The sequence below is a fragment of the Capra hircus genome, chromosome 10, assembly GCF_001704415.2.
Source record: "Capra hircus breed San Clemente chromosome 10, ASM170441v1, whole genome shotgun sequence".
NCBI lineage: Eukaryota > Metazoa > Chordata > Mammalia > Artiodactyla > Bovidae > Capra > Capra hircus.
In genome coordinates this window covers 42,275,431-42,289,603 of record NC_030817.1, presented here as the reverse complement: position 1 = coordinate 42,289,603, position 14,173 = coordinate 42,275,431, and the positions used below count along the sequence as shown (strand labels likewise).

At 36.4% G+C, this 14,173-nt stretch overlaps 1 protein-coding gene across 1 annotated transcript in view; it reads left to right on the top strand.

The window, feature by feature from the left end:
* The window catches only part of FAM227B (family with sequence similarity 227 member B), a 228,409-nt gene that overhangs the window by 170,748 nt on the left and 43,488 nt on the right, over positions 1-14,173 (top strand). The gene's annotated exons all lie outside the window — the stretch shown is intronic.

Below are 14,173 nucleotides of genomic sequence, written 5' to 3'. Positions count from 1 at the left end.
TGTCACATTTATTGACTTAGATATTGTAGATATATGTGGATGATTGTCAACCTTTACTGTATGTTTTCCTTTACTAATGAGCTTTCTCACTTTGTAATTTTCTTGTTTCTAATTGTGGTCTTTCTTTTAAGCCTGAAAAAGTTCCTTTAGCATTTGTGAAATTAAAAGACACTTACTCCTTGGAAGAAAAGTTATGACCAACCTAGATAGCATATTCAAAAGCAGAGACATTACTTTGCCGACTAACGTCCGTCTAGTCAAGGCTATGGTTTATTCAGTGGTCACATATGGATGTGAGAGTTGGACTGCAAAGAAAGCTGAGCGCCAAAGAACTGATGCTTTTAAACTGTGGTGTTGGAGAAGACACTTGAGAGCCCCTTGGACTGCAAGGAGGTCCAACCAGTCCATTCTGAAGGAGATCAACCCTGGGATTTCTTTGGAAGGATGCTAAAGCTGAAACTCCAGCACTTTGGCCACCTCATGCAAAGAGTTGGCTCATTGGAAAAGACTCTGATGCTGGGAGGGATTGGGGGCAGGAGGAGAAGGGGATGACAGAGGATGAGATGGCTGGATGGCATCACTGACTCGATGGACGTGAGTCTGAGTGAACTCTGGGAGTTGGTGATGAACAGGGAGGCCTGACGTGCTGCAATTCATGGGGTCGCAAAGAGTCGGACACGACTGAGTGGCTGAACTGACTGAAAGCTGGTTTTGTGGTGCTGAACTCTTTCAACTTTCGCTTGTCTGCAAAGCTTTTGACTTCTCCTTTGAATATGAATGAGAAGCTTGTTGAGTAGAGTATTCTTGGTTGAAAGTTTTTCCCTTTCATCACTTTATATCTTGTCATTCCCTTCTGGCCTGCCAAGTTTTCGCTGAAAATTTAACTAATAATCTTATGGAGATTCTCTTTATGTTATTTGTTGCTTTTCACTTATCACTCTTAATATTTTCTCTGTCTTCATTTTTTGTTGATTTGATTATTATGTGTCTCAACATGTTCTTCCTTGGGTGTATTCTATATGGGACTCTCTGTGCTTCATGGACTTGAGTGACTGTTTCCTTTCCCATGTTAAGGAAGTTTTCATCTAGTTTCAGATATTTTCTCAGGCCCATTCTGAGTTACAAGAAATTTTTAGCAAAGAGTTAGAAGATAGAAAGGATAACCAAGTGGAGTTGAAGAATACAATAAATGAAATGAAAAATACACTAGAGAGAATCAATACAGAATAAATGAGGCAGAAGAAAAAATCAGTGAGGTGGAAGACAGAATGGTGGAAATCTGTGCCATGGAACAGAATAAAGAAAAAATAATGAAAATAAATGAGGACAGTTTTTAAGAGACCTCTGGGACAATATCAGGATGCACCAACATTCACATTATAGGGGTCCCAGAATAAGAAGATTAAGAGATTATTTTTAAGTCGACAGTTCTAAAATACAGTTATTCCTAAAGATTCATGCAAAAGCTCTTCTCTCACTATATTTAATTTACTGACTAAAAAGTTAATCCTACCAAGTTATTTTTCTTGCTGACACATTTGCAACAGATGGCTTACTTGATTTCTATTAAACCTTGGTACAATAAATTATTATACTTAATATTGATCACTCTAAAAACATGTCTATATTAATTAAATTGACAAGCAAACTAATAAATAATAAATTTAAATTAATCTTAATACTATTTCTCAGTTTACAGGAACCTAAAATTCATTCAGGTTAGTTTCTTTATGTTTCTGGGAATTTTTATAAGTGCTTAATTTCCTTTAAGCCCATTAAGTAGAGCTCATTTATAAATTAACTTTGATAGTACAATCCAAAGGTAGAGAAATGTATTTGTATAGACAGACACAACCATATATCTAACAGCTTCATTTTAAAGCTTAGTCATGAATTAGGCACTATAATATAAAACTCACTAGAATAGATAATGATAATCTATTAGATTATGAGAAATGATAATCCAGGCAACGTAAAACTTTTTTAAAATTCTAAGTAGACTTTTTGTACTCATTTATTTAATAAATATTTACTTAACAGCCATTATCTGTCAGATTCTGGTCTGTGTACCAACTGCCATGGTAATACAACACACTCTCTTACACAAAGATAAAACTTAAAATGGAATAAAGATCTAAATGTGAGACCAGAAACTATAAAACTCTTAGAGGAAAACACAAGCAGACACTCTTTGACATAAATCACAGCAAGATCCTCTATGACCCACCTCTTAGAGTAATGGAAATAAAAACAAGAATAAACAAGTGGGACCCAATTAGACTTAAAAGCTTTTACATAGCAAAGGAAACTATAAACAAGGTGAAAAGGCAGCCCTCAGAATGGGAGAAAATAATAGCAAATGAAACAACTGACAAAGAATTAATCTCCAAAATATACAAGCAGCTCATGCAGCTCAATACCAGAAAAATAAACAACCCAATCAAAAAGTGGGAAGAAGACCTAAACAGACATTTCTACAAAGAAGACATACAGATAGCCAACAAACACACGAAAAGATGCTCAACGTCGCTCATTATTATAGAAATGCAAATCAAAACTACAATGAGATATCACCTCACACCGGTCAGAGTGGCAATCATCAAGAAATCCACAAACAAAAAATGTTGGAGAAATGTGGAGGAAACGGAAAACCTCTTGCACTGTTGATGAAAATGTAAATTGATGCAGCCACTATGGAGAACAGTATGGAAATCCTTTAAAAAACTAGAAATAAAACTGCCATATGACCCAACAATCCCACTAATGGGCATATACCCTAAGAAAACCATAACTGAAAAAGATACATGTACGCCAATGTTCATTGCAGCACTAACTACAGTAGCTAGGACATGGAAGCAAACTAGATGTCCATCAATAATGAATGGATAAAGAAGTTGTGGTACACACATACAATCATGTAATGGAATATTACTCAGCCATAGAAAGGAATGCATTTGAGTCATTTCTAGTGAGGTGGATGAACCTAAAGCCTGTTACACAGAGTGAAGTAAGGCAGAAAAAGAAAAATATTGTATATTAACACATATATATGGAATCTAGAAAAATGGTACTGATGAACCTATTTACAGGGCAGCAATAGACACACAGACATAGAGAACACACTTGTGGACACAGTGGGGGTGGAGTTCAGTTCAGTTCAGTCGCTCAGTCGTGTCCAACTCTTTGCGACCCCATGAATTGCAGCACACTAGGCCTCCCTGTTCATCACCATCTCCCGGAGTTCACTCAGACTCACGTCTATCCAGTCAGTGATGCCATCCAGCCATTTCATCCTCTGTCATCCCCTTCTCCTCCTGCCCCCAATCCCTCCCAGCATCAGAGTCTTTTCCAATGAGCCAACTCTTCACATGAGGTGGCCAAAGTACTGGAGTTTCAATTTAGCATCATTCCTTCCAAAGAAATCCCAGGGTTGATCTCCTTCAGAATGGACTGGCTGGATCTCCTTGCAGTCCAAGGGGCTCTCAAGAGTCTTCTCCAACACCACAGTTCAAATGCATCAAATCTTCGACGCTCAGCTTTCTTCACAGTCCAACTCTCACATCCATACGTGACCACTGGAAAAACCATAGCCTTGACTAGACAGAACTTTGTTGGCAAAGTAATGTCTCTGCTTTTCAATATGCTATCTAGGTTGGTCATAACTTTTCTTCCAAGGAGTAAGCATCTTTTAATTTCATGGCTGCAATTACCATCTGCAGTGATTTTGGAGCCCCCCAAAATAAAGTCTGACACTGTTTCCACTGTTCCCCCATCTATTTCCCATGAAGTGATGGGACCAGATGCCATGATCTTCGTTTCCTGAATGTTGAGCTTTAAGCCAAGTTTTTCACTCTCCTCTTCCACTTTCATCACGAGGCTTTTTAGTTCCTCTTCACTTTCTGCCATAAGGATGGTGTCATCTGCATATCTGAGGTTATTGATATTTCTCCCGGCAGTCTTGATTCCAGCTTGTGCTTCTTCCAGTCCAGAGTTTCTCATGATGTACTCTGCATATAAGTTAAATAAGCACGGTGACAGTATACAGCCTTGGCGTACTCCTTTTCCTATTTGGAACCAGTTTGTTGTTCCATGTCCAGTTCTAACTGTTGCTTACGCTGGAATCCTTGGTACACAGTCTGCTTCTGTGCTGTTATGCATAAGCATAAAAGATAATAACCATAGCTATATAAATGCTTTTTATTTGCCTCATTTTTAAAATGCTGGCAGAGTCTGCAGCTTATTTTAAGAATGATTTAACCAAATGAGAGAAAACAAGTGTGGCAAAATGTTGGAAAGGCATAGAGTTCTTTCCTGAGTTTCAAAGAGCAAATTTAATCAGAGAAGTGAGAAAATGCAGAAACAAAGGAAAGCAGTCAAACAAGACAAAATAATAGTAGTTTAGCCATAAAACAAAGTCAAGGTCTTTTAGTTCCACCTCAAGAATTATAGATAACATCCTGAGTCTTATCCTCCAGTAGTATTGCAGACACCAAAACTCCCACTGGTTGGGAATATGGATTCAAAAGTCCAGCAATAAAAATAAAATTTGAAAGAGATATGACTGCAAGGTAAAACACTTTTTAAAGATCCAATTAATTAATTGTAGGCATATATGAATCAGTGTAATTTGATTACCAAATAGCTAATGAAATAGGTACAGCATGTCTAAGACACAAGAATAACCACTCAGTGTACTTGTTAGACAACACCTAGAGCAGCATGTGAAAATAAGGGCAAAATAGTAAATAGACTATAAACCTAGTTATCGTAATATTGACTATCTCTGTGGAAATAGAATTTACTATTATCATGTTATTGTTTCATAGTTTGCCTTAAGATTAATAGAATGGTTATTCCTATTTGACAAAGGAAGACCCTAATAGGTTAAGTAACTTGTCAGTTTCTCATAGTAAGTAATGGTGTTGAAACTTGAGACATACAAGAGTAATATGAGAAAATTCAAGTACACTGGATGCTCTGTCCTATTATGTCTGAAATATCTGTTTCACTTTCACATTTAACACACTTTTGCAGATCACATATTTCTATGTTTTAGTTTTGTTTTGTCATTTAAAATTTTTATTTAGTTTCCATTGTTTCTGTTAATAAAATCTTATCATTACTTCTTTGAAGGAAATGTATCTTTTTTCTCTGGTTGTTTTTAATGTTTTTCCCTTTATCTCTAGTGTTCAGCAGACTGAGTATAATATACTTAAGTATGGTTTTCTTCATATTTGTACTTTATATTTGGAGTTTTCTAAATCTTTAAAAATCTGTGAGTTGACCTTCTTCATCAGTTTAGGGAAATTCTCCATCATTATCTCTTCAAATGCTGCTCCATCCCAATCTCACTGTCCTCTCCTTCAGGACTCCCATACCCCATGTATCTCATAAGGTTTTGTTTTCTCCATTCTGTGTTTATGTGTGTGTGTGTTTCAGTTTCCGTATTTTCTTTGGACTTCCTTCAAGTTCATTAATCTTGTCTTCTGTTAAACACATTCAATGAATTTTTAATTTCAGTCATCGTACTTATTCAGTTCAGTTCAGTCACTCAGTCGTGTCTAACTCTTTGCAACCCCATGAATCACAGCAACCTGTCCATCACCAACTCCCAGAGTTCACCCAAACTCGTGTCCATCGAGTGGGTGATTCCATCCAGCCATCTCATTGTACTTATTAGTATGTACTTATCTATAAGTACATCTGTATGTAATTATAGATCCAGAATGGATCCTTATTCAATTTTATAGATCCTGATAATTAGTGTTATTTTCACCTGTTGTGTTCATCTTTTCTTTTAATTTATTGAGCATCTTTATAATGTCATTTTAAAGCCCTTTGTCTCTAAACGCCAATTTATGGATCATCTATGTGTCTCTACCTATCACACACTTTGCTTGTCTTACACTCTTCTATTATACATTAAGCATTGAGTATAAAGTAACTATAGACGTTTAGACAATATTATTTTCCACCAGAGATGCCTCTTGCTTTTTCCAGTTAGCATGAGGGACTAAACACCATGCCCTAATCAGTGACTGAACTGGGTTACAGATGGAATACAGCTTTGACAAAATTCACTCAACTCTAGGTCTTCCCTGTTCTTTGGGCATGGTCTTTGTGGGTTTTTAATTAAGAACCTAGTAAGTCTCTATATCCTCAGCCATGAAATAGGGAGAGAGAGTTAATTCTATGCTTTGAATGTTTTGAGCTTAACTCTTTAACCTCCAATGACACACATCTTCAAAATCTGACATATTGTCCTAAGGGGGAAGACCAACCAGCTATTTGTGAAATGTTGTCTCCTAGCCACTGTCTAAGAACTGGAAGAAACTTTGTCCACCCTTTGAGAAGCTTCTAACCCAGCCCTGTCCCAGCCTTCCATACCACAGCAGAACTCTGTAAATATCCCATGGTAAAAATTAGCTGTGGTGTACCCGGGGGTTGTATTGATTTTATACCAGCCTACGTGATTGTTAAAGCTCTGATGGTTCATCTCTTCTCTAATAGAGTACTGCGTCCACCAGACCTGAATTCTCAGTAGTACCCCAAATTAGTAGATGCTTTCAAGGGGTGAAATAACTGGAGGCCTGTCAGCTCACAAAGGAAAGGTTCTTCCCTCTCTGGAATTTCCACTTGTTCTACCATTGTTTCCAGTGTCTTTTAAAATGACGTTTTTGTCATTTACTCTGCTTTTTCTAATTATTAAAGTGGAAACATTGGTCTATAAGACCTACTACATCTGACTCAGAGTAAAAACCTCAAGTGGGTTATTTTAAAAGAATGTTTATCCTTCTCACACACATACAAAATATATTCTCATAACAAAACCTTCTAGAAGGTTAAAAATGAAGCAATGAGAAAAGATAATAATGGAAAAAGATAAAAGTATTCAGGAAAAGAAAGCTGATATAGTATATTCAGATCAGACAAATTAAAGGAACAAAGCACTAAAAGGAAGAGAGACTACCTACTGACAAATAATCCAACAGAATGTATTAATATAATATGTGAAGATGTCTATACCAAAAATATTGCCTAGAAACATAGCAAAAATGTTCAGACTCTCAAGGACGAGCTTAAAATTTTTCATATAAAATCCGTAATACTTTAATTCTCCCCACTTAGATGATAATAGTTAAATCTGACAAAAAGTGTTAGTAAATAATATATATCAGGAAAACACTAGTGATTATGACATGTGTGTGTGAGAGAGAGAGGCTACATGCAATAACTCGACTATCCATTCAAGTGTAGGTACAGATAGAACATTTCCAAAAATTTTCTGTATATTAAGTCAAAAATAAAATCCCAACAATATATAGATCTTACTAACCCTTCTTCTTCCCTTTTTACCTATCTACTGTAGTCAGTAGTTCTAGCTACTTCTTGGTATTCATCCCCAACTCCTTTTACAATTTGCCAACGAAATATAATTAAAATAATTAAAAATCATTCTCCATCTTTCCCATATCTGAAAGTGTACAGCTAAATGTACACAGAGAACACATTCAACCATGCTATGTCTCATTTTTAATTCATAAGTACACAACTCCAATGGGCCTTAATTCTGTCAGGTAATCATACAATTTCCTCTAGTCCTTTATTTCTACCACTCATGAAGACTACTATTTCCCCCTTTTACCTTTTCATATCTCCAACACTCTCTCCCCTCTACTCAATTTCAGATAGTAATTTTGCTTCCTACTTCAATGAGAAAATTAAGACAATGAGAACTACCACAAACTCCCACCACCACGTATACCCAGTTACCAACATCATTTTCCATATCCTCTGCTTTCCCAGGCTTCCCAGGTGGCACAGTGGTGACGAATCTGCCTGACAGTACAAGAAACATGAGAGACACAGATTTGATCCCTGGGTTGGGAAGATCCCCTAGAATAGGAAATAGCAACCCACTCCAGTATTTTTGCCTGGAAAATTCCATGGACAGAGAAGCCTGGTGGGCTACCATCCATGTGGTCACAAAGAGTCAGACATGACTGAGTGAGCATGCATACTCTTTTCCCTTCTATGCTTCTGTCTAAGGTCACCTTTGTGAAGCACTTCACAAACATAATGTTCACTTACTCTCCTAGTGATCCTGTGAGACCAGTGTTCATGATACTATTTTACAGCTGAGGGTACAGGTTCAAAGTCACATCATTAGAGAGTAACTGTTGCAACACCGTGTTACCTACCACCTTATTACTCAAAAGGCAACTCCATGGACTATGGTATAGCATTACCAACACCTGTGGTGTTATTAAACCCCATACCTAACAACAAAATCAAAAACTGTATTTGAAAAAGGTCCCCACAATTATTTCCTTCAATGAAGAACACTAGCTGTCTGTGCCATTCTCTTCTTTCCCATGGATTTTCCACTGTAATATAATGGTACCAATTATGTTAATAATAAAGTTTGTTCTTAGATCATATTGTAGTAGCACTCAGTCTTTCTCTCTAAGAAAATTTTATTAAGAATGACATGTCTTCCCAAGGTACTGACTAATTCAAACCTTCCATAAATTCTATTAGTGCTTTGTGGTCTTAAAAGGAAACTTCTGATGGTGTCTATTCTCTTGGTATGATTGATTCCATTAAGTTTGAATTTTGTTAGTCTCAGTAGTCAGGATAGGAGCTTAGTGGTAGCAGATCAAAGAATTTGGAATTACCAGCCTTAAAAGAGCCAATTCTTATTCTAATCATTCATTTTAACTATTAATTTCTCATTCACATAGAAATCTTGGCTTAATTAAAAGCAGAAATTAATTTTTCAAATTTGATCTTGCAATATGAGCTTTCTTTAAGACATATTGTTAGTGGTGAATGTTGATAATCCACCCATGGAAGAGGTTTGAGAGCCTCGAATTTTTTTTAATGGTGGAATAAAATGCTAGTTTCTTTGTTTAGGACAGAAGTCTAACTTACAGTAATTATTCTGATGGAAAGATTTTGGTGAAATGGTGGGGGACTGACACTGCGTCACTAGGACTTCTGCTAGCATTTTTCCCATTAGAGCACAATGACTCTAAACAAAGTAGAAATTATATGGGTGAACCACAGTACCCTTCATTTAACATGTACACTAAGAGGAAAACATAATGAACTCTTGCAAAAGTTTTATGCCTGCTACATTTGACCTCTCCATCCACATTTTGAATGAAGCATACGTATTTCATGTAAGTCATACATAACACTGACACCACCAAAATGTGAATTCTTTACCACTTTGATTTTATTATTTCAATGTTTTGATTTTTAACTAATAATACTGTAATTTATTCCTCTGTGGTAAAGGTAACTATACATTCCTTGGCTCCTCTTTTCTTCATGATTTTCATAGTGGTTGGGTTGGTCCATTCCTATTTCATTTATAAAATTTATGATAATTTCAGATAATCAGGCTTATTAACAAGTTTATGACTTAAGGGGTAAAACCACATCACTCACATCATTTGTTAAGCAACTATAGCATTTAAATTAACTCATAATTACGGACCAATTATTTCAATCATCATCAAAGATTTGAGTCCAATGTATTATTTCCTGACAGAAACATAGTAAAAATCTGTTTACACTAGCATAACCGCTTCATCTTAATCTCCTTTGCTCTTTTTCTTCTTCATATTCTTAAAACAGTCCCTAAGGTAACACTTTCCTACAACTAGGGTGGTCTCCTCAAAGTCCTGTTAAAATACCTTGTTACCCAACCTCAGCCCTATGTATATGCCATTGGCCTGAATTCTTTCTCCATGTCTGAATTCCTGCAAATCTGATCAGTTTTTAAGTGAGCCTTCTCTGATTGACTCATCCCACAAACAATCTCTAATTCATCCTTAAAGTTTTATTTCTGATACAATCTATTTGCCTCTTTATCTTATATTAACTTTTGAATAGATGTTGAATTTTTCACAAATATTACCTGCGTATGTTTTATCACCCTACTTGATTACAGTTGGTTACTGAGGCCAGCAACTTAATTTGGGCAAATAAAATTTAATTTCTCTTGAAATTTGTAGTAGTATTCACAAAGTCTGCAAAGAAAGCATTTCTTGAAGCAATGCATAAAAAATTGAATAAATGGAAAATGGGTTTAGGTTTAAGAAATCACATTTGTAGGGTTTTTCCCCACTTGATGGAGGTAGATTAATTTAATCTATCTTCTCATGCCTTAATTCATATAATATAAAATAGGGAACATAATTTAAACAAACTAAAAAAAATGTATAAAAGACCTCTTTTACACAGGAGGAAATTTAGACTCAACTGGAATGTGGGTCACTGGAGATTACATATACAGTTGTAATCAAATTCATTTTTTCACTGCCCAGAGCAAGTTGCAAATGCCATAATTATCTTCAAAGAGACTAGATATTTAGTCCTACCATGTGCCTTGGAAGGATGAAAAGGTGAATACTTGTGAACACCTCAAATGATTAACACCCTCTCCTAAGAGAAGCTCTGTGTAATGTAATGAATGTTGTTGATATGTAAATACAGCCATATTTGAGTCTATAAGATTGCACTATGTTCACCAAGGACATATAAAGACAAAGTATAATCTGGTAAAAGTGGATCTACAAGTGGCCAAGAAAATTCAGTTCTAATATATATCTCTTTGTCAGTCTACCTCAGCTCAAAAATATGTCTCAGATTTTCTAAAGAAATAGATAACACTCAATCACTCCTCAATATTTTCTCTCAATGAATCTTTTACTAAGTATGAAATAAGTATTTCCCCTTAAAAAATGATGGTAGTGACAATATTGTCTAAAATTTACATAACCATTACAGGATGCCAGTTACGTGTGATTTGCCTATATGATCTCATTTTTATCCAGTTAACAAGTCTATAATTTAATCATTATCATCATTTCAAAATTATATTTCAAGGAACTGAAAGCTTAAAGAATTTTATTTGCCCAAAGTCACTTAGTTTTCCAGTGGCAGAGCTGATGTTTAAATCTGTGTCCATCTGTCTCCAAGGCTTAACTAATACACTACTCTGATTCAGGAATGCACATTAAGTTCACATGCACGTACTTCCGGCTACTGGAGCCACTCTTTTAGTGAATAGGAGAGGGAAATACCTTGAAACGTCTCCCAGACTGTGACTGGAGTTGTCTTGGGAAGTACCTGCAGAAATAGCTTATGTATTTTTAGAGCAATTTTTGGAGTATGATTAAGGTCTTGAAATGCTCTGCCACCAGTGGAAAATTCACCATGAGTTTAGCTGTGATATTTTTCAAATAAAAGCAAGAATCATGGTCTGAAAAGTAGAAACATATTTATAGAATAACACATGCAAAATATTGTCCCAATAAATAAAAAATATTGTGTCAAAAGTAGCCACAATGACACAGTAAAAAGACCCTAAGCTCACCTCCTCTGAAAAGCACACCAAAATCACAACTATCTGCAGAACAGAACTGCCTCTATACCCATCCCTAGACACTGACCAGCCCACCAGAGGGTCTTGGCATTTATTGTGCATAGGATAAACATGAAGGTCCTTTTGTTTAAACTATCTGTTCATAACAACTAGAAGATAGGTTCAGTTCAGTTCATTCCAGCTGCTTGGTTGTGTCCGACTCTTTGCAACCTCATGGACTGCAGCACCCCAGGCCTCCCTGTCCATCACCAACTGCCGGAGTTTATTCAAACTCATGTCCATTGAGTTGGTAATACCATCCAGCCATCTCATCCTCTGTCGTCTCCTTCTCCTCCTGCCCCCAATCCCTCCCAGCATCAGGGCCTTTTCAAATGAGTCAGCTGTTTGCATCAGGTGGCCAAAGTATTGGAGTTTCAGCTTCAACATCAGTCCTTCCAGTGAATATTCAGGACTGATTTCCTTTAGGATGGACTGGTTGGATCTCCTTGCTGTCCAAGGGACTCTCAAGAGTCTTCTCCAATACCACAGTTCAAAAGCATGAATTCTTCAGTGGTCAGCTTTCTTAATAGTCCAGCTCTCACATCCATACATGACTACTGGAAAAACAATAGCTTTGACGAGAAGGACCTTTGTTGGCAAAGTAATGACTCTGCTTTTTAATATGCTGTCTAGGTTGGTCATAACTTTTCTTCCAAGGAGTAAGCGTCTTTTAATTTCATGGCTGCAGTCACCATCTGCAGTGATTTTGGAGCCCAAAAAAATAAAGTCAGCCACTGTTTCCCCATCTATTTCCCATGAAGTGATGGGACCAGATGCCATTATCTTAGTTTTCTGGATGTTGAGTTTTAAGCCAACTTTTTCACTCTCCTCTTTCACTTTTATCAAGAGGCTCTTTAGTTCCTCTTCACTTTCTACCATGAGAGTGGTGTCATCTACATATCTGAAGTTATTGATATTTCTCCCGGCAATCTTGATTCCAGCTTGTGCTTCTTCCAGTCCAGCGTTTCTCATGATGTACTCTGCATAGAAGTTAAATAAGCAGGGTGACAATATACAGCCTTGACGTACTCCTTTTCCTATTTGGAACCAGTCTGTTGTTCCATGTCCAGTTCTAACTGTTGCTTCCTGACCTGCATTCAGGTTTCTCAAGAGGCAGGTCAGGTGGTCTGGTATTGCCATCTCTTTCAGAATTTTCCACAGTTTATTGTGATCCACACAGTCAAAGGCTTTGGCATAGTCAATAAAGCAGAAATCGATGTTTTTCCGGAACTCTCTTGTTTTTTCAGTGATCCAGTGGATGTTGGCACTTTGATCTCTGGTTCCTCTGCCTTTTCTCAATCCAGCTTGAACATCTGGAAGTTCATGGTTCACGTACTGTTGAAGCCTGGCTTGGAGAATTTTGGGCATTACTTTTTTGCTAGCATATGGGATAAGTACAATTGTGTGGTAGCTTGAACGTTCTTTGGCATTGCCTTTCTTTGGGATTGGAATGAAAACTGACCTTTTCCAATCCTGTGGCGACCGTTAAGTAATATCACCTAAGTATGTATTTAAGAATAATTCAAAATAGAGCGTTTTTTATTTTTAATTATTCCTCCCAAAGAGAATATTTTTATTCATTTCTTATTTATCTTTTCAGTGTTCCTTTATACAAATGAAGGCAAGTACAATAGATATTCTATCCCTTTTAAACTGAACATAGCATATTGTATACTTTCAGTCAAGTAATATACTCTGTGTACTGTCCTGCAACTTACTTTCCTCACTTAATGATATAACCTCAAGATATCTTCACATCTGTACAGAGATGTTGCTCATTTCTTTTTACAGCTCATAGTATTCCAACAAATAGGAGTACCATGGCTTTTTCAACTGCACCTGACTATTAAATACATAGGTTGTTTATAATCTCTAAAGTTTACAAATCATGCTATAATCATTAAACTTGTACATGTGTGTTTTTGTACTTGTGTAGGAGATTGTGAAGAATATATTCTTAGGGGAGGGATTACTAGGCAAAGAAAAAATGTCTGTGTTATTGATAGATATTGTCAAATTCCTCTCCATAATGGGTTGTATGTTTTTGAGCAAGTTTTAAAGTAGAGAAATTACATGGTTCATTACCTTTCTTGCCCAAATAACTCCCAACTTAACCTAACTTTTGTTTCACTCTTAAAATACAGGTTCCTTGACAGCCAATTTTTTAATCTCTGCCAGAGACAAATGCCTAGTTGCCTCCAGTATTTCAAGCTAATATTGAATATCTTTTAATATCTAACATAAATAATCAATCCAAGTAACCTTCTTTAATTCTTTAAGGTTTGTCATCAACCTCACATACTATAGTCTAATTTGCCTACCTGGTAACTGGTAATAATTGTCAGTGCCAAGATCTAGTACAAACTTCTCAGATCACCTGCTTTCTATGTTCTATATTGAGGTACCCTTAGTAACTAGCCTGTGCTTTTAGCCTGATTGACATGACTGATAAAATGATATAGTTCTCCTTTAAGATAAGAATCCCTATGTACCCTCACGCATATTTATGCTGGTTACAAAAAAAAAAAAAATTACCAAGTCTTTCCTTATCTGGGCGTGTTGTCAGTATATGGAAAAGGTGGCCTCTGACATGCCAAGGTCCAAACCTCCTATTCCCCTTAACTAGAGGGTCATGAAACGAGCTCTGAACTCAGAAGCAAAAGCCCTAGGTCCGTATCCTCTTCCTCTACTCTCAATAAATGGTAGGGTAAGACTTAGAGCAAGACTTAATCTTAG